At 43.7% G+C, this 19,372-nt stretch overlaps 1 protein-coding gene across 2 annotated transcripts in view; it reads left to right on the forward strand.

Moving 5' to 3' along the window:
- Nucleotides 1–19,372, forward strand: part of ZNF609 (zinc finger protein 609) — a 261,907-nt gene that overhangs the window by 227,082 nt on the left and 15,453 nt on the right. The window lies entirely within an intron of this gene.

A 19,372-nucleotide genomic window follows, 5' to 3' on the forward strand; every position in this document is an offset into this window, starting at 1 on the left:
AAAAAAAAAGAAAAAGAAAAGCAGATTAAGTTTTGGCACAGTAACTGAGATAACGCCGGAAAGGCTATGTTAACCACTGTGATAAAAATATGTCAAATGGTTTATGAAGTGAGTGTATGATGCCCCATAATCATATCATTGTATACAGTTATGATTTAATAAAAAAAAAAAGAAAGAAAGAAAAGCAGATTAAACATGTACAATATGGGACTTTTCATGTAATTGCACTTTTACTGCTGATCATTAACTTAATAAAAATTGTTTCACAGGCGGCACCTGTGGCTCAGTTGGTAGGGCGCCTGCCCCATATACCGAGGGTGGCGGGTTCAAACCCAGCCCCGGCCAAACTGCAACAGAAAAAATAGCCGGGCGATGTGGCGGACGCCAGTAGTCCCAGCTACTCAGGAGTCTGAGGCAGGAGAATCGCCTAAGCCCAGGAGTTGGAGGTTGCTGTGAGCTGTGTGACGCCACAGCACTCTACCGAGGGCAATAAAGTGAAACTCTGTCTCTACAAAAAAAAAAAAAAAAAACTGTAGGATAATTGCAAATAATCCACCAGCATCTTTTCTTCTCAAAATAAGAGTTGGGGAGTATGCAGATGTCAGAAAAATTAGATTGGAAAGGGTTAAAGTCAGTCGTATCTGGAATAAGAATTTCATCTGCCACTTTCTTGTGGTTTCAGAGCCCTTGACTTTGTGTCTTGATTTGTCCTTGGAGGTTAGGTGTGTTTCCTGAAGTCACACTTGGCTTGTATTTTTTTAATCCAGTCAGCCATCCTGTGTCTCTTCAGTGGGGAATTCAAGCTATTCACATTTATTTGAGAGGATTGATAAGTGTGATAGGTTTCAGTTTGTCTTATTGTGTGGGGCTTTGTTACCTTGTTTTATCATGTGGGCCATTGTAGTAGCTAGGTTTTGTCCCTTGGTTTCCAGGAATCTTTATTTTGCTGGGGATCCACTCTGTTCATCAGTATATAGTACAGATCTGAGTACTTCCTGCAGAGCAGCTCTTACAGTGGCAAGTTTCCTCAGTGTTTGCTTGTCAGTAAAATATTTGATTTCTTCATCGAATATGAAACTTAGTTTTGCAAGATACAGAATCCTAGGTTGGCAGTTGTTTTGTAAGAAAAGATTGAAGGAGGCTCGGCGCCTACGGCTCAGGCGGCTAAGGCGCCAGCCACATACACCTGAGCTGACAGGTTCAAATTCAGCCCAGGCTCACCAAACAACAATGATGGCTGCAACAAAAAATAGCTGGGCGTTCTGGCCGGCACCGTAGTCCCAGCTACTTGGGAGGTGGAGGCAAGAGAATCGCTTGAGCCGAGGAGTTGGAGGTTGCTGTGAGCTGTGATGCCAGGGCATTCTACCCAGGGCGACAGCTTGAGGCTCTGTCTCAAAAAAAAAAAAAAGATTGAAGGTAGGAGTCCACTTTCTTCTGGTGGGTAAAGTTTCCACAGAGAAGTCAGCTGTTAACCTGATGAGTTTGCCCAAGTAGGTCAGATGCTGCTTATGCTTGGCTGCTTACAGGATTTTCTCTTTCATTTTGACTTTGGCCAGGTTAATTACAGTATGTCTAGAAGCTCTGAATTTAGTTGTCCTAGGATTCGATGTCCTTCTAGTAGGTGTATGTGTGAATCTTTGGCAATGCTTGGGAAATTTTCCACTATAATACCATTGACCAGAACTTCCATGCTTTGGGGAATCTTTTCTTCTTCAGGGATACCGATGATTTGTATCTTTATATACTTAATTCAGTCTCAGGACTCTCTAAGAGATTGTTCTGCTTTTACTCTCTTCTTTTCTTCTTAAAATGACTGGGTTAGCTCAAGAGCCTTTTCTTCAAGCCCTGAGATTCTTTCTTCTCCGTGACTTAATCTGTTGTTGAAACTTTCTCCTATATTTTGAAACTCTCTGAATGTTTCCTTCAATTCTTTAAGCTCATTTATGTCCTTTCTAATTTCGTCCAGATCCTTGGAGACTCATTACATTAATTTCTTGGGACAATTTTTATACTTATTTTTGCTGGTTTTCCTCTTTCTCTTCAATTCTCTTCGTCATATTTACCATTTCTGTCATTTCCACAATTTTTTCATAGTTGGGATCTTCTGTATTGGCTGCATTGTGATTGATCCCTTGGAGGAGTTGATCTGTTCTAGTTGTTCATATAGCCAGAAATATTTTACAAGTTTTTCCTCATGTAGTTTCTTCTTCTCCCTCTTCTCCCTCTTCCTCCTCTTCTTTTTTGGAGTCTCACTCTGTTGCCCAGGCTGGAGTACAGAGGCATCAGCCTAGCTCACAGCAATCTCAAACTCCTGCCTCAGCCTCCCAAGTAGCTGGCACCCACCACAATGCCAGTCTAATTTTTCTATTTTTGGTAGAGACAGGGTCTCAGTCTTGCTCAGTCTAGTCTCTAACTTGTTTAAGTTCAAGTGATCCTCCCACCGCAGCCTCCCAGAGTGCTAGGATATAGGCGTGAGCTATCACACCTAGCTGGTTTCCTCTTCCCCTACTTTATTATCTCTTTTCCTCCTTCATTTGTTTCTCTTCAGCTCTAGGTTTTGGAGTTTAAATGACCTATGGTCCTCTTAGATACCCAGACAGTTTTTTTGTTTTTTTTTTTTTGTAGAGACAGAGTTTCACTTTATTGCCCTTGGTAGAGTGCCATGGCATCACACAGCTCACAGCAACCTCCAACTCCTGGGCTTAGGCGATTCTCCTGCCTCAGCCTCCCGAGTAGCTGGGACTACAGGCATCTGCCACAACGCCCGGCTATTTTTTTTTGTTGTTGCAGTTTGGCCGGGGCTGGGTTTGAACCCGCCACTCTCAGCATATGGGGCCAGCGCCCTGCTCACTGAGCCACAGGCGCCACCACCCAGGCAGTTTTTCAAAAACTTTCAGTGAGAGCAGAAAGTGGCGCTCCAGTTGTCAGCAAAGACAGCTGCTTCTGACAGTAAAGATCCCTGTCTGGATTTTGGGTTGCCCAGCCTTGGTTGGGCAATTGTTGTCATCAATTGGTTGTCAAGGAGATCAGAGCTGGATTTCTTACTCCTTTTCTTGAAAACCCTGGGAGTAGTGCCACAGGCCTGGAGGGTACACTGGATAATCAAGGATGTCTCAGCCTCATTTTCAGACTGGTTAAGGGTGTAAGGTGTCTTTGCTTGAGTGGGGATTGTGCCTCAATAATTCAAATGAGACCCAGAAATTGAAAGGATAACAGTGGGGAGGGAAGAGGAGGACCTCCCCAATCTGCTGGAGCTAGGGGTCAGCGCAAAGATGGCTGCCTGAGCTTGTAGGACAGAGCAGAAGCTGGCCATGGCTGTTCAACTACTAGCCATGCCTCAAAGTCCCTGGGAAGCTGGGCAGAGCAGTGCCCACGCAGGCATCCAGAGACTCAGAGCTGCAGCAATCTCCCCCATGTCTCCCTGAATTGTGGTGGCAGGCTGTATCTCCATAATACTCCTCAGGCCATTGGATTTCTCACTCCCTCAGTCCCATACCCAGACCCCCAGTGCTCTGCAAGGGAAGCAGCTAGTGACAAGTTACCGGCTCTGTTGCAAAGAAGCCACAAAACAGACCACTTCCTCTCTGGCCCTCCCTAAAAGGGCCAGTGTTTGTACACCCAACAGCCTTGTGCATTCCCAGCTCCTATTCGCCCCACTCCACACTCTCTGGTGAGACAGACCCACTCCAGAATCAGGTCAGTCCCTGGTCCACCCCTGCAGGGGTTGTAGGGTGTGGCCAAGGTTTTCTAGCAGCTCTAATACCCCAACGATTAGACATGCAGGCTCTGCCCCTGGCACAACATTCCCTTTCACCCATTTATGCTGGCTTCCCTCTCTTACCTTTTCCACTCTGGTGTCCCATGCTGTCATTCTGTACCTTTACAAAGCAGTTTCTGAGCAGGATGATCTCAGTAGTGGTGGATGGTCACATTTCTCCCTGATTTCCCAGGAAAGCCTGGCCTCTAGTTTACCATCTTGGGGCACTTTCCTACATCCTTTTTTAAAAATGGTTTTAAAAGGGCGGCACCCGTGGCTCAAGGAGTAGGGCACCATACCCATATACTGGACATGGTGGGTTCAAACCTGGCCCAGGCCAAAAAAAAAAAACTGCAATAACAACAACAACAAAAAAAAATGGTTAAAAAATTAAGATACGGGGCAGCACCTGTGACTCAAAGGAGTAGGACGCTGGTCCCATATACCAGAGGTAGTGGGTTCAAACCTGGCCCCGGCCAAAAACTGCAAAAAAAAAAAAAAAAAATTAAGATACTTCTTAAATTTTCTAGCTCTTTGAGAACAGAGCTTTGTTTCTTTTATTGTTAATAAAGCACCTCATACACAAAGGAAACACATTATATGTTTCATAATAAGAACTTTGCTTTAGCTTGGTACCCATAGCTTAATGGTTAGGGCACTGGCCACATACACGGGGGCAGGCGGATTCAAACCCTGCTCGGCCTGCTAAACAACAATGACAATTACAACCAAAAAAATAGCCAAGTGTTGTGTCAGGCACCTGTAGTCCCAGCTACTTGGGAGGCTGAGGCAAGAGAATTGCTTATGCCCGAGTTAGAGGTTGCTGTGAGCTGTGACACCATGGCACTCTACCAAGAGCAACATAATGAGACTGTGTCTCAAAAAAAAGAACTTTGCTTTGGATCTCTGAATTTCTATGCCTAATTTCTATCCTTTGCTGTCTTCTGCTCAATTTGACATTGCCTTTTTGCTTCGTGCCTCCTCTACTCGAGGTATCTTTCCCTTTGCCACCAATATGCAGCTTTATTGCTGCTTCTCTTTTCTTTTCTGGTACAGAGAGGTCAAACATAAAATCAATAACCTGCTTCTCAACTCAAACCTACTGGTGTTGATGTCTTTCACTCTAGTCCACAATGTTATTCTCAAGTGCAGTACATAGACCATTTAGTGTTTTACACCTGGAAATATGAGCTTCTGGAACCAAGAAAATGTATTTTTATCTTGTGAGGCAACGTAGTTTAAAGTACATACAGGCTTTAGTTTAAGGTCAGATCATTTGGATTCAGATCCTAACTTTGCATCTTATTTAGCTATATAACATTGGAACACAGGGTGGGAGAATCACCTGCGGTCAGGACTTTGAGACCAGTCTCATTAAGAGCAAGACCCCATCTCTATCAAAAATACAGAAAAAATTGGCTGAGGGTGGTGGCTCAGACTAGTAATCCTAGCACTCTGGGAGGGCAAGGTGGTTGAATTGCCTGAGCTCAGGAAGAAATTGAAGACCAGCTTAAGCAAGAGCAAGACCCCATCTCTAAAAATAGAAAAAAAACTAACCAGGTGTTGTGGGTGTCTGTAATCTCAGCTACTCAGGAGGCTGAGGCAAGAGAATTACTTGAGCCCAAGTGTTTGAGGTTGCTGTGAGCTAGAATGCCGTAATGGTACTCTACCCACAGCGACAGTATGAGACTGTGTATCAAAAGAAAGAAAGAAAAGGTGCCTGTGTGCAGTGGTTACGGCACCAGCCACATGCACCGAGGCTGGTGGGTTTGAGCCCGGCCTGGGTCAGCTAAACAACAGTGATAACTACAACAAAAAAATAGCCGGGCATTGTGGCAGGCACCTGTAGTCCCAGCTGTTTGGGAGGCTGAGGCAAGAGAATTGCTTCAGCCCAAGAGTTTGAGGTTGCTGTGAAGTGTGACGCCATGGTACTCTACTGAGGGTGACATAATGAGGCTCTGTCTGAAAAAAAAAAAGAAAAGAAAAGAAATAGCATGCTCAAAAGAGAAAAAAAAGAAGAAGTCTTTTCTTTTTTTTTGAGACAGTCTTACTCTGTTGCCCCAGGCTAGAATGCTGAGGCATCATAGCTCACAGCGACCTCAAACTCCTGGGCTCAAGCCTTCCTCTTGCCTCAGCCTCTCAGTAGTTGGGACTATAAGCACCCACTACAATGCTCAGCTAGTTTTTCTACTATTAGTAGAGACAGGGCCTTGCTCTTGCTCAGGCTAATCTCGAACTCCTGAGCTCAAACAATCCACCCACTTTGGCCTCCCAGAGAGCTAGGATTACAGGTGTGAGCCACCACATCTAGCCTAAGTCTTTAATTTTTTTAAAGTTGTTTATTGGACATCTACTACCTACCTACACACACACAACACTTAAAGCTTACTGAAGAACTATAGTTGTAGGGAGTTACCAAAAATAGTTTTGTCTGGCTAACTTCTTTGGCTATTAGCTGTAGAGTTTTTACCCATAGATCTGAATTGCAAATAACAGACTCCATGAGGGCGGCACCTGTGGCTCAAAGGAGTAGGGCGCTGGCCCCATATGCCAGAGGTGGCAGGTTCAAACCCAGCCCCAGCCAAAAATTGCAAAAAAAAAAAAAAAAAGAGGATCATGTAATTAGTGGTGTCTTAACTCCCTGGTTTCCTCACCTATAGTAGATTAGAAGGAAGTTGGAGAGGTTGGTGATAAAGGAACAACTGCTGCCAAAGGTAGACATATTAACAACAAGAGAAAGTAACTACTGACAGCCAAAGAAGAGACTCTGAAGAGCAAAACACAGAAACTCAGCAGAGTAATTAGGTCTCAATTAATAAAGGGCTGGCTTGGCGCCCCTAGCCCAGTGGTTACGGTGCCAGCCACATACACTGAGGCTGGCGGGTTTGAGCCCGGCCCAGGCCAGCTAAACAACTATGACAACTGCAACAAGAAAATAACTGGGTGTTGTGATGGGCGCATGTAGTCCCAGCTACTTGGGAGGCTGAAGTAAGAGAATCGCTTAAGCCAAAGAGTTTGAGGTTGCTATGAGCTGTGAGTGCTGTGTCTCACTCTACCGAGGGCAACATAATAAGACTGTCTGAAAAAAAAAAAAAAAATGGTGGCACCTATGGCTCAAGGAGTAGGGTGTCGGCCGCATATACTGGAGGTGGTGGGTTCAAACCTGGCCCCAGCCAAAAAAAAACTGCAAAAAAAATTTCTTTGGCCCAGAACCTGTGGCTCAAATAGCTAAGGCACCAGCCACGTGCACCTGAGCTGGTGGGTTCAAATCCAGCCCGGTCCTGCCACCCGACAATGACAGCTGCAACTAAAAAATGGCCAGGCATTGTGGCAGGCGACTCACTTGAGCCCAGGAGTTGGAGGTTGCTATGAACTGTGATGCCACAGCACTCTACCCAGGGCAACAGCTTGAAGCTTTGTCTCAAAAAAAAAAAAAAAAAAATCAATTAATAAAGGGCCATTAACCCTAATACTTCAGGAATCTTTAAAGGGACATTGCTTTAGCACACTATAGGATAATCATATCTAGAATAATGTCCTTGAGTAATCAAGAAAAGATTTAAATATCCTATTTTGGGGAAGTCCCCAACTTGTGAATGACCTATGTTCAAAAGTTAATTTTGTAAGTCAAAACATTTTTCTTCAGAAATAGTGAAATAATTAAATTATTTGGGTCTCAGACAAGAGGATTTTTCATTTTATCAGTTCAATGAACAACCTTTGTTTGATTCATAAAAGTATTTCTGTTATTTCTGGCCCTCATTTATAGCTGTGTTTCAGCCAAGTACATTCCGAGGCCAAAGCCTGGACATAAATATTGTTCTTCTCCAATCTCCATTCCTAGTTAGGAAGCTACTACAATAATTCAAGGAGGGTTTGGAGTAGTAGAAGTGGAGGTTGTGAGATGTGGCCAAAATCTGGATATATTTGGAAGGTTGAGGCAACAAGTTTTGCTGAGTGTCAGTTGTGGGACATAAGAATAGGAGAGGAGTCAAGTATAAAACTCCAAGTTTTGGAGCCTGAAAAACTGGAAGGATGGAGATGCCATTAGCTAAGATAAGGATAATTTAGAGCAAGTTATTTTTGTTGTTATTACTGGGGGTGGAGGTGTCAAGGGGAGGATGGATATCAGTTTCAGTTATGTTAGGTTTGGCAACTCTATTTAGACATCAAATGGAAATGTCAAGTTTGCAATTAGATATATGAATCTGGAGTTTAACAGAAAGGGGCTGGATATAGAAGTTCGAATCATCACCTATACATGAAGTACAGCAAAAGAGGCTGAGAAGTGACCGGAGATATAGAATTGGGCCAGGCACAGTGGCTCATGCCTGTAATCCTAGCTCTTTGAGGGGCTGAGGCAGGAGTATTGCTTGAGCTCAGGAATTCAAGGTTATAGTGAGCTATGATTATGTCACTGCACTTCAGCCTGGGCAACAGAGTGAGATCCTAGCTTTTAAAAAAAGAAAGAAAATAGGCTCAGCACCCATTAGCACAGTGGTTAGGGTGCCAGCCACATACACCAGAGCTGGTGGGTTCGAATCCAGCTCAGGCCAACAACCACCAAAAAATAGCCGGGCGTTGTGGTGGGCCCCTGTAGTCCCAGCTACTTGGGAGGCTGAGGCAAGAGAATTGCTTCAGAGGTCGGCGCCTGTGGCTCAGTGAGTAGGGCGCCGGCCCCATATACCGAGGGCGGCGGGTTCAAACCCAGCCCCGGCCAAACTGCAACAAAAAAATAGCCGGGCGTTGTGGCGGGCACCTGTAGTCCCAGCTGCTCGGGAGGCTGAGGCAAGAGAATCACGTAAGCCCAAGAGCTGGAGGTTGCTGTGAGCCGTGTGACACCACGGCACTCTACCGAGGGTGGTACAATGAGATTCTGTCTCTACAAAAAAAAAAAAAGAGAGAATTGCTTCAGCCCAAGAGTTTGAGGTTGCTGTGAGCTGTGACGCCACAGCACTCTACTGAGGGCGACACCATGAGGCTCTGTCTCAAAAAAATTAAAAAAAATATTTTTTAAGAAAATAATCAGTTAATTAATTAATTTTAAAAAGGAGAATGATCTGAGCATGAAGGACCCAAACATGAAGGTTACTATATCGTGGGAGGAAGTGTGCACTGACAGAGATATTAAACATGAAGGGCCTAGTCGTAAAATTTACTCTTTCTGCTATTACGCTCGAATCAGACTTGACTACACAGACGTTTCAGGATTTTGAATTGTCCCCTGAAACAAGAAATGCTGCGTTAGAGTTGGATTGTCCCAGCATTGCACTCCTGAGAACTGGAGGAACCTTGCTACTACCTCCTACATAAGTCATTTCCCTTTACCCTGTTCCAATATTGATTACCTTTAAGGAGGGAAAATAGTCAGCACTCTTAAACTAAACAGTGGCAAACAAGATTATGTTCATATGACTTGTTGGTAAATCTGAAAATAACCACCTAGAGAAATACAAAGCACTATTTATTACAACTATCTTTAAAAGTATTATAATCATCTTCAAATATGCCAAACCTTTCCTTATTTTGTGAACACTTACAAAAAATAGGAAACTTGGGGCCAGGCGTGGTGACTCATGCCTGTAATCCCAGCACTCTAGGGGGACGAGGCAGGTGTATTGCTTGAGCTCACAGGTTTGAGACCAGCCTGAGCAAGAGCGAGACTTTGTCTCTCAAAATAGTTGTGCACTGTGGCGGGCACCTATAGTCCCAGCTACTCAGGAGGCTGAGGCAAAAGAATTGCTTGAGCCTAAGAATTTGAGATTGCTGTAAGCTACGACGCTACGGCACTCTATCCAAAGTGACAACTTGAGACTCTGTCTCCAAAAAAAAAAAAAAGGCAGGCACAGTGGCTCACACCTATAATCCTAGCACTCTGGGAGGCCAAGGCCGGTGGATTGCCTGAGCTCAGGAGATCGAGAGCAGCCTGAGCAAAAGCAAGACCCTGTCTCTACTAAAAAATAGAAAAACTGAGGCAAGAGGTTCGCTTTAGCCCAAGAGTTGGAGATTTTTGTGAGCTATGATGCCACGACACTCTACCCAGGGTGAAAGCTTGAGACTGTCTCAAATAAAAGGCAAGAGAATTGCTTGCTTAAGCCCAGGACACTGAGGTTGCTGTGAGCTAGGATGCCACAGCACTCTACCAAGGGCAATAAAGTAAAACTCTGTGTCATAAAAAGAAAAAAAAAAAAAAGGAAACGTTCTTTCTTTTTTTTCTGAGACAGAGTTTTACTTTGTTATCCTCTCAGTAGAGTGCCATAGTGTCATAGCTCACTGCAAGCTCAAACTCTTGAGCTCAAGTGATTCTCTTGCCTCAGCCTCCCAAGAAGCTGGGACTACAGGCATATGCCACAATGCCCGGCAAGAGTCTCACTATGTCACCTGTAGTAGAGTGCTGTGGTGTCACAGCTCACAGCAACCTCTAACTCTTGGGCTTAAGTGATTCTCCTTGCCTCAGCCTCCCAAGTACCTGGGACTACAGGTGCCCGCCACAACTTTGTTATTTTCTTGTCGCAGTTGTTATTGTTGTTTAGCTGGCCTGGGCCAGGGTTGAACCCGCCAGCTTCAGTGTATGTGGCTGGCGCTGTGATGATTGTGCTACAGGCATTGAGCCAACGCCTGGGTATTTTTAGAGATGGAATTTCGCTCTTGCTTAGGCTAGTCTCAAACCTGTGAGCTCAGGGCAATCCATTGACCTGGCAATCCATTTCCACCCAGAGTGCTGGGATTACAGGCGTGAGCCACCTTGCCTGGCCAGGAAACTTTGTAAGATGAAATTTAGTTTTTCTTTCCCTTCAGCCTATTTGCTGCCCTAAATCTAGCCCTAGTAGAAAAACTAGGACTGTAAAGTGTTACTTGCTGTTTTTCCTTCCTGTCTTCTTATTCTCCCAGCTGTCTTAACTCAAAACCTTGTAGGAAGAGTGTTATACTTCAACAAATTTGGCATTTAAACTAGCCTTTTTTCTTTCCATATTAGAATTTTTCCTCTTCCCCTCTCCCATTTTCAGAACTCTGTCTGGCCTGTCTTCTCTTTAGATCATTCATTATTGCTAAAGTTCGCAGATTATACCAGAGGAAGAAGCTCAATTTATAAACATGTGTTCCCACCCAGCTATTTCAAGAAGAGAAATAACATCTTCCAATTGTATGCCTGTTCTCTATATACAGCTATGTTCATCTGCCCTTATAAATGGGTTACCTATCTCTAACTCTTACCTTGTTTAGAAATAAATGAACTCTTCCTGTTATTAACTTGGTTAGACAGTAATCAGAGTAGTCCATCTTTGGGAAGAAACATTCACTTGAATTCACTTTGCTAATAGCCAGAGATAATTTAGCCTAATTGCTTTCTTAGGAGATATGTGATTTTCCTTAAGATGCCAGGGTACTGGAAAGGACTAGAAATCCTGTCCTTCTCCTCCTTCTGAATCCCCCTGCCCTATAATCCTAAACATGTCTTTTATATAAGGTAAAGAGAAAGAGACAGTCTAAGGAAATTATGTTAAAAGAATTAGAACTTATTAGAGATGGCTATATCATGCTTTAGTCTGAATCTGTCCTAATAGTGAGAACTTCACTTGGGAGGCCAAGGCAGGAGAATCATTCGAGGCTAGAAGTTCAAGGCCAGCCTGAACAAAATAACGAAATGCAGCATACATACACACCAGTCTCTACAAATAAAAAACTAAAGTTAGCCAGGCATGGTGATATGTGCCTATAGTTCCAGCTATAGGAAGCTGAGGCAGAATGATCATTTGAGTCAGGAATTCAGGGTTGCAGTAAGCTATGATCAGGCTTGTCACTCCTGCCTGGGCAACAGAGTAAGACCCTGTCTCTTTAAGAAAAAAAAAAAAAAAAAGAAGATGATGAATATAAGAGAGTTACTATAGGTAGGCCCTAGGAGTACTGAATCAAATAGTATTTTATTAATGTGTGACTAAAGACAGACAAGAGGCTAATTCTAGATTCCCCAGATTTGTTCTCTTGATACATTCCATAGAAAATGTGGCTTGGACCTTCCGATCAAGATGACTTTCTAGGTCCAAACTCTTGATATAGCCCCTCTGTTGCAAACACATAGCAAGAAGTTAAATGTAAAAAAAAACAAAAAAGGGTGGCGGCATCTGTGGCTCAAAGGAGTAAGGCACCAGCCGCATATGCTGGAGGTGGTGGGTTCAAACTCAGCCCCGGCCAAAAACTGCAAAAAAAAAAAAAAAAGTCAAAGAACATATTTGGGCTAAAAAACAAAATAACCATCTCCATGGATCAAAAAAGAGAGGCAAGTCACTAAATGAGTCTGAAGCTGTGGACTTGCTGACCTGCAGATCTGAGAGTTGAGTTCCTGAGAAGTAAATAGATACTGAAAATATCCCATAAAGAGATTGAGAACATGAGGCAGGAGAGTGAGATGCTAACCCCTAACCAGCTTCATGAAAAGAAGCTAAAAATAGTTAATTGAGGTGGGGAAAAGGAAAGCTTTACAAAGTTGGAAAGGACTATGTTTAGAAAGTTGGAAAGGGGGCGGCGCCTGTGGCTCAGTCGGTAAGGCGCCAGCCCCATATACCGAGGGTGGCGGGTTCAAACCCTGCCCCGGCCAAAATGCAAAAAAAAAACAGAAAATAGCCGGGCGTTGTGGCGGGCACCTGTAGTCCCAGCTACTTGGGAGGCTGAGGCAAGAGAATCGCTTAAGCCCATGAGTTGGAGGTTACTGTGAGCTGTGTGAGGCCATAAAGTGAGACTCTGTCTCTACAAAAAAAAAAAAAAAAAAGTTGGAAAGGACTGTGTCAGTGATTAGAACTATGATCCTAAATTTCACTGTGGCACAGGTGATGTTAGGGAACCAGAAAAAAGAAATTGCAAAATGATTAGACAAGAGAAAGGGGGGAAATTAATAATAAAAACACCCCACTCAAAAGAGCTTGCAAACCAAAATTTGCACTGACACTGAAATAATAGAAATCAAATGCTAAGAAAGATAACCAATAAAAATTAACCAGGACTACCACTTCAGGGAAGATGGAATAGACAAACTTTTCCTTATTCCTCCCCCTAAATACAACTAAAAATCCTGGATATAATATATAAAACAAATATAACCAGAATGCTGTGAAGGGTAGAAAAAAAAAATCAGACTAGCAAGGAACCTTAGGACCTGGAAACAACTTGGTGATTAGTTTCCTGGGTTTTCTTTTGTCTCCTATATCCCAGACATGGAAATAAAACTGAACATTATATTTGATGGTAAAAAACTGAATGATTGGCTCTGCGCCCTTAGCACAGTTGTTATGGCATCAGCTACATACATGGAGGCTGGCGGGTTTGAACCCAGCCCCAGCCAGCTAAACAACAATGACGACTGCAACAAAAAATAGTCGGGCATTGTGGTGGGCACCCGTAGTCCCAGCTACTTGGGAGGCTGAGGCAAGAGAATCGCTTAAACCCAAGAGTTAGAGGTTTCTCTGAGCTATGACGCCACGGCACTGTACCCAGGGCAACTTAGTAAGACTGTCTCAAAAAAAAACACTGAATGATTTCTCAATAAGATTGGGCAAGGAAATTTACTCTTACTGCTCTTATCCAAAATAGTGCTGGAAGTGGTAAGGTGAGAAGAGGAAATACAAGACATAAAAATAAAAAAGTGTTCCTACTTTTAGATCATCTAATGAGGTTGGGCACAGTGGCTCATTGCTGTAATCCCAACACTTTAGAAGGCCAAGGCAGGAGGATCATTTAAGACTAGGAGTTTAAGACTAGCCTGGGTAACATAATGAGGCCTTGTCCAGGTGTGGGAGCAGGCCCTGGTAGTCCCAGTGATGCAGGAAGCTGAAGCAGAAGGATCTCTTGAACCTAGGAGGCTTTAGTGAGCTGTGACCAGTCTATGCTACTGCATCCCAGCCTGGCCAACAGAGTGAGACCCTGTCTGGAAAAAAAAAGAGAAAAAGGAAAGAAAGAAAAAAAAGAAGAGAAAAAAATTCCATTGAATATACAAAAAGATCGGGCAGCGCCTGTGGCTCAGTCAGTAAGGTGCCGGCCCCATATACCGAGGGTGGCAGGTTCAAACCTGGCCCCGGCCAAACTGCAACCAAAAAATAGCCGGGCGTTGTGGCGGGCGCCTGTAGTCCCAGCTACTCGGGAGGCTGAGGCAAGAGAATCGCTTAAGCCCAGGAGTTGGAGGTTGCTGTGAGCTGTGTGAGGCCACAGCACTCTACCGAGGGCCATAAAGTAAGACTGTCTCTACAAAAAACAAAACAAAACAAAAAAAAAATATATATATATATATATATACACAAAAAGCTCCTAGAACTGGTAAGTTCAGTTAAGTCACAGAATATAAGATAAATGTACAAAAATCAGTTGTATGTCTGCTGTATGCTACTATGAACACATGGACACTGAAATTAAAAATATAGTATCTGAGAGTTAGGAGACCTATCCTTTAGTACAGCTTTGTCCCTTAGCTATGTGATATCACACGTCATTAAACCTCTCTTGACTCCAGTTAGTTGATGTGTAAAACCCAGAGCCTAGGTTTAATTGTATAATTGTGTACATAATACAATGGTGTAAAAGTATCTCCAGAGTTCTTTTTTTTTTTTTAGTAGAGACAGAGTCTCACTTTGCTGCCCGTAGAGTGCCATAACGTCACACGGCTCACAGCAACCTCCAAGGTTTTGGGCTTACACGATTCTCTTGCCTCAGCCTCCTGAGCAGCTGGGACTACAGGCACGCGCCACAACGCCCGGCTATTTTTTGGTTGCAGTTTGGCCAAGGCCGGGTTTGAATCCACTACCCTCGGTATATGGGGCCAACGCCCTACCGACTGAGCCACAGGCGCCACCCCAGAGTTCTTAAATATATATATATATATTTAAGCAACCTCTAGCTCTTGGGCTTCCATAATTCTCCTGCCTCAGCCTCCCAAGCAGCTAGGACTACAGGCGCCCGCCACAACACCCAGCTATTTTTTGGTTGCAGTTCAGCTGGGGCTGGGTTTGAACCCGCCACCCTCGGTATATGGGGCCGGCGCCCTACTCACTGAGCTACAGGCGCCACCCTCTTAAATATTTTTTTAGATTAAATAATATCATAAAAGCTTTAACCTTCTATGATTCAATGACTCTATCTACCCAATACAATTTTTGCAGTTATCAGAGATTCAGTTAAGGAGAGTATGTATGTGTGTACGTGCACAGGAGAGGAGGGGGAAAGTGAAGAAAAGAAATGATTCAAAACTGATGAGAAACCCAGTAAGAAGGACATAAATGGTTTAAAAATAAATTGATGTTAGCCGGGCGTTGTGGCGGGCGCCTGTAGTCCCAGCTACTCGGGAGGCTGAGGCAAGAGAATCGCTTAAGCCCAGGAGTTGGAGGTTGCTGTGAGCTGTGTGAGGCCACGGCACTCTACCGAGGGCCATAAAGTGAGACTCTGTCTCTACCAAAAAAAAAAAAAAATTAATTGATGTCTGGTTATTTTGATTTACACTAAATGAACCATCGAACAGTGTTGGGTCTTAGCCTGGAAAGTTTGTTTTGAGAGCTCCCTCAGATTTTCAACCATAAATCCTGTCTCAAAGTCATGCAAAGGAAATTTTCTTGTGAGTCTGTAAATCTCTATCAGCTGATATATGAAAACAAGGGTGAAACCAGCTTTATGATAGGGAACCAAGAGAACCCTTTTTCTAAAAAAAAAATTATTTACATTGGCCTTCCCCCCCCCCAAGTGAAATACTTAGGTATAAATCTAGCAAAACAGCAACAAAATCTTGTGTGCTGAAAACTACACAATGCTAATCAAAGAAATCAAAGAACATTTAGAAAAATGGAGAGATATGCTATGTTCACAAGTTGAAAGACTGAACATAGTAAAGATTCAGTTTTCCCCAAATTGATTTGTAGGCTTAATGGAATGCCTATCAGAATTCCAGCAAAATATTTTATAGATGTAGACAAGATTATTCTAATTTTTTTTTTTTTTTTGAGACAGAGTCCCACTATGTCGCCCTTGGTAGAGTGCCAATGGCTTCACAGTTCACAGGTGGGCGTGGTGGTGTGCAGTTCCAGCTACTGGGGAGACTGAGACAGGAAGATTGCTTAAGCCTAGGCGTTCGAGGTTACAGTGAGCTATGATGACTGTAGCCTGGGGGACAGAGCAAAGTTTGAAATCATACGGAGTATGTCTCTGACTATGGTAGAATTATATTAGAAATCAATAACAAGGGCGGTGGCTTGTTACTGACTGTGGCTCAGTCAGTAAGGCGCCGGCCCCATATGCCGAGGGTGGCGGATTCAAACCCAGCCCCAGCCAAACTGCAACAAAAAAATAGCCGGGCCTTGTGGCGGGCGCCTGTAGTCCCAGCTGCTCGGGAGGCTGAGACAGGAGAATCGCTTGGGCCCAGGAGTTGGAGGTTGCTGTGAGCTGTGTGAGGCCACGGCACTCTACCGAGGGCCATAAAGTGAGACTCTGTCTCTACAAAAAAAAAAAAAAAGAAATCAATAACAAAAACCTACCTGAAAATTTGGTAATTTATTTCTATATAACCTCAGGCTCAAAACAAATTGCCAGGGAAACTAGCAAATATTTTGACCTGAATGATAATGAAAATATATCAGAACTTGTGGAATGTAGCTAAAGTAGGTAATGAGGGAAATTTTTACCTTTAGATACTTAAATTAGAGAAGAAGAAAAAATCTAAAGCGGCTTGGCAAACTTTTTCTGTAAAGGGCCAGATAGTAAATGTTCTAGGCATTGCAAGTCATACAGTTTTGTTGCATACACACCTCTGCCTGGTGGGCATGAAAGTAAACATAGATAATGTGTAAATGAAAAAGTCTGGCTGTGTTTCAATAAGACTTTTTTCATGGGAAGTAATATTTAAATGTCCTTTCATTTCATATCATGAAATATTATTATTTTCATTTTTTTATACCATTAACGATGTAAAAATAAGCCTGGTGTGGTGGCTAATGCCTGTAATCCCAGTACTCTGGGAGGCCAAGGCAGGTAGATTGCTTGAGCTCAAGAGTTCGAGACCAGGGCGGCACCTGTGGCTCAAAGGAGTAGAGCGCCAGCCCCATATGTTTTTGGCCCTGGCCAAAAACCACAAAATAAATAAATAAATAAATATTTTTTTAAAAAAGAGACTAGCCTGAGCAAGAGTGAGACACCATCTCTAAAAAATAGCCGGGCTTATGGCAGGTGCCTATAGTCCCAACTACTTGAAAGGCTGAGACAAGAGGATCACTTGACCCCAGGAGTTTGAGGTTACTGTGAGCTATGACACCATGGCATTCTACTGACGGCAACATAGTGAGATTCTGTCTCAAAAAAAAAAAAAAGCCAGGTGCGGTGGCACATGTTTTTGTAGTCCCAGCTACTAGGGAAGCTGAGGTGAGAGGATCACTTGAGCAGAAGAGTTCAAGGCTGGTTTGGGCAACATAGTGAGACTCCCCCTCCCATCTCTAAAAGTAAATGAATGAATGTATGAATAAATAAATGTTCCAAGGCTGAGGCAGGTGAATTGCTTGAGCTCACAGGTTCGAAACCAGCCTGAGCCAGAGTGAGACCCTATCTCTAAAAATAGCTGGGCATTCGGCTAGTTGCCTATAGTCCCACCTACTCGAGAGGATGAGGCAAGAGAATTGTTTGAGCCCAAGAGGTTAAGGTTGCTATGAACTGTGACACCCACAGCACTCTACTGAGGGTGACAAAGTGAGATTCTGTCTGAAAAAATAAATGTTCCAGGTGGATCAAAGATTTAAATATTAAAAAATCAAATTATAGGCCAGCAAGGTGGCTCATGCCTGTAATCCTAGCACTTTAGGAGGCCGAGGCAGGTGGATTGCTTGAGCTCACAAGTTCAAGACCAGCCTGAGCAAAATCGAGACCCCCATCTCTACTAAAAATAGAAAAACTGAGGCAAGAGGATTGCTGGAGCTATGACAGTATGGCACTCTAACCAGGGCAACAGCTTGAGACTGTCTCAAAAAAAACGTAAGAGTACTAGAGGAAGTGAGAAAAGCTGTTAACAACATGATGCAATGGGGAAAGCCTTTTAAAATACGACCAAAAAACTCGAAGCCATAAAAGATCCATAACCATAATAACATAAAAGTAAGCAATTTCTGCATAGCATTAACTACTATTAGCAAATGACAAACAAGGGGGGAAAATCTGATTCATATTATAGACAAAAAACACATTAAGGGTCACAAATAAGAAACAGGCTAATTTGTAGAAAAGGAACAAAGAATAGGAACCATTTAATAGAAATGAAATACACGTCTTATGATGTATTTTAATGAATTGATATACAAACTCTTAAATATTAAAACTATATAAAACATTATTTTTCTTTTGTCTGGCAAAGATCACAAAGTTTGAGAACACTCTGTTGCCAAAGGGAAAAAGGGGCAAGGGGCAGACGGGGCTCAGTGGCTCATGCCTGTAATCCCAGCATTTGGGAGGCCAGATGGGTGAATTGCCTGAACTTACAGGTTCGAGACCAGCCTGAGCCAGAGCAAGACCCCATCTCTAAGAAATAGCCAGGCAGGCAGCACCTGTGGCTCAGTGAGTAGGGCACTGGCCCCATATACCAAGGGTGGTGGGTTCGAACCTGGCCCTGGCCAAAATGCAACAAAAAAATAGATGGGCGTTGTGTCAGGCGCCTGTTGTCCCAGCTACTTGGGAGGCTGGGGCAAGAGAATCGCCTAAGCCCAAGAGCTAGAGGTTGCTGTAAGCTGTGATAAAACGGCACTCTACTGAGGGCGACACAGTGAGACTCTATCTCAAAAAAAAAAAAAAGAAAGAAAAGAAAAGAAATAGGCATTGAGGCAGGTGCCATAGTCCCAGCTACCTGGGAGGCTGAGGCAAGAGAAATGCTTGATCCCAAGAATTTGAGGTTGCTGTGAGCTATGATGTCATAGAACTCTACCAAGGGCGACAAAGTGAGACTGTCTCAAAAAAAAAAAAAAAGGGACAAGAGGTGTTTCGTGGAGTACTAGTGGATGAGTATATAAATTAATACATCCTCTTTGAAGAAATTTGTTAGTATTTATCAAAACTCCATCTACAGGGGGTGGCACCTGTGGCTCAGTGAGTAGGGTGCTGGCCTCATATACAAAGGGTGGCAGGTTCAAACCCAGCCCCAGCCAAACTGCAACAAAAAAATAGCTGGGCGTTGTGGCGGGCACCTGTAGTCCCAGCTACTCAGGAGGTTGAGGCAAGAGAATCACCTAAGCCCAAGAGCTGGAGGCTGCTGTGAGCTGTGACACTATAGCACTCTACACAGGGCGATAAAGTGAGACTGTCTCTAAAAAAAGAGAAAAAAGAGGGGCAGCGCCTGTGGCTCAGTGAGTAGGGCGCCGGCCCCATATGCCGAGGGTGGCGGGTTCAAACCCAGCCCCGGCCAAACCGCAACAAAAAAATAGCCGGGCGTTGTGGCGGGCGCCTGTAGTCCCAGCTGCTCGGGAGGCTGAGGCAGGAGAATCGCGTAAGCCCAAGAGTTGGAGGTTGCTGTGAGCCGTGTGACGCCACGGCACTCTACTGAGGGCGGTACAGTGAGACTCTGTCTCTACAAAAAAAAAAAAAAAAAAAAGAGAAAAAAGAAAACTCCATCTA

Source organism: Nycticebus coucang, chromosome 6 (genome assembly GCF_027406575.1).
Source record: "Nycticebus coucang isolate mNycCou1 chromosome 6, mNycCou1.pri, whole genome shotgun sequence".
Taxonomy (NCBI): Eukaryota; Metazoa; Chordata; class Mammalia; order Primates; family Lorisidae; genus Nycticebus; species Nycticebus coucang.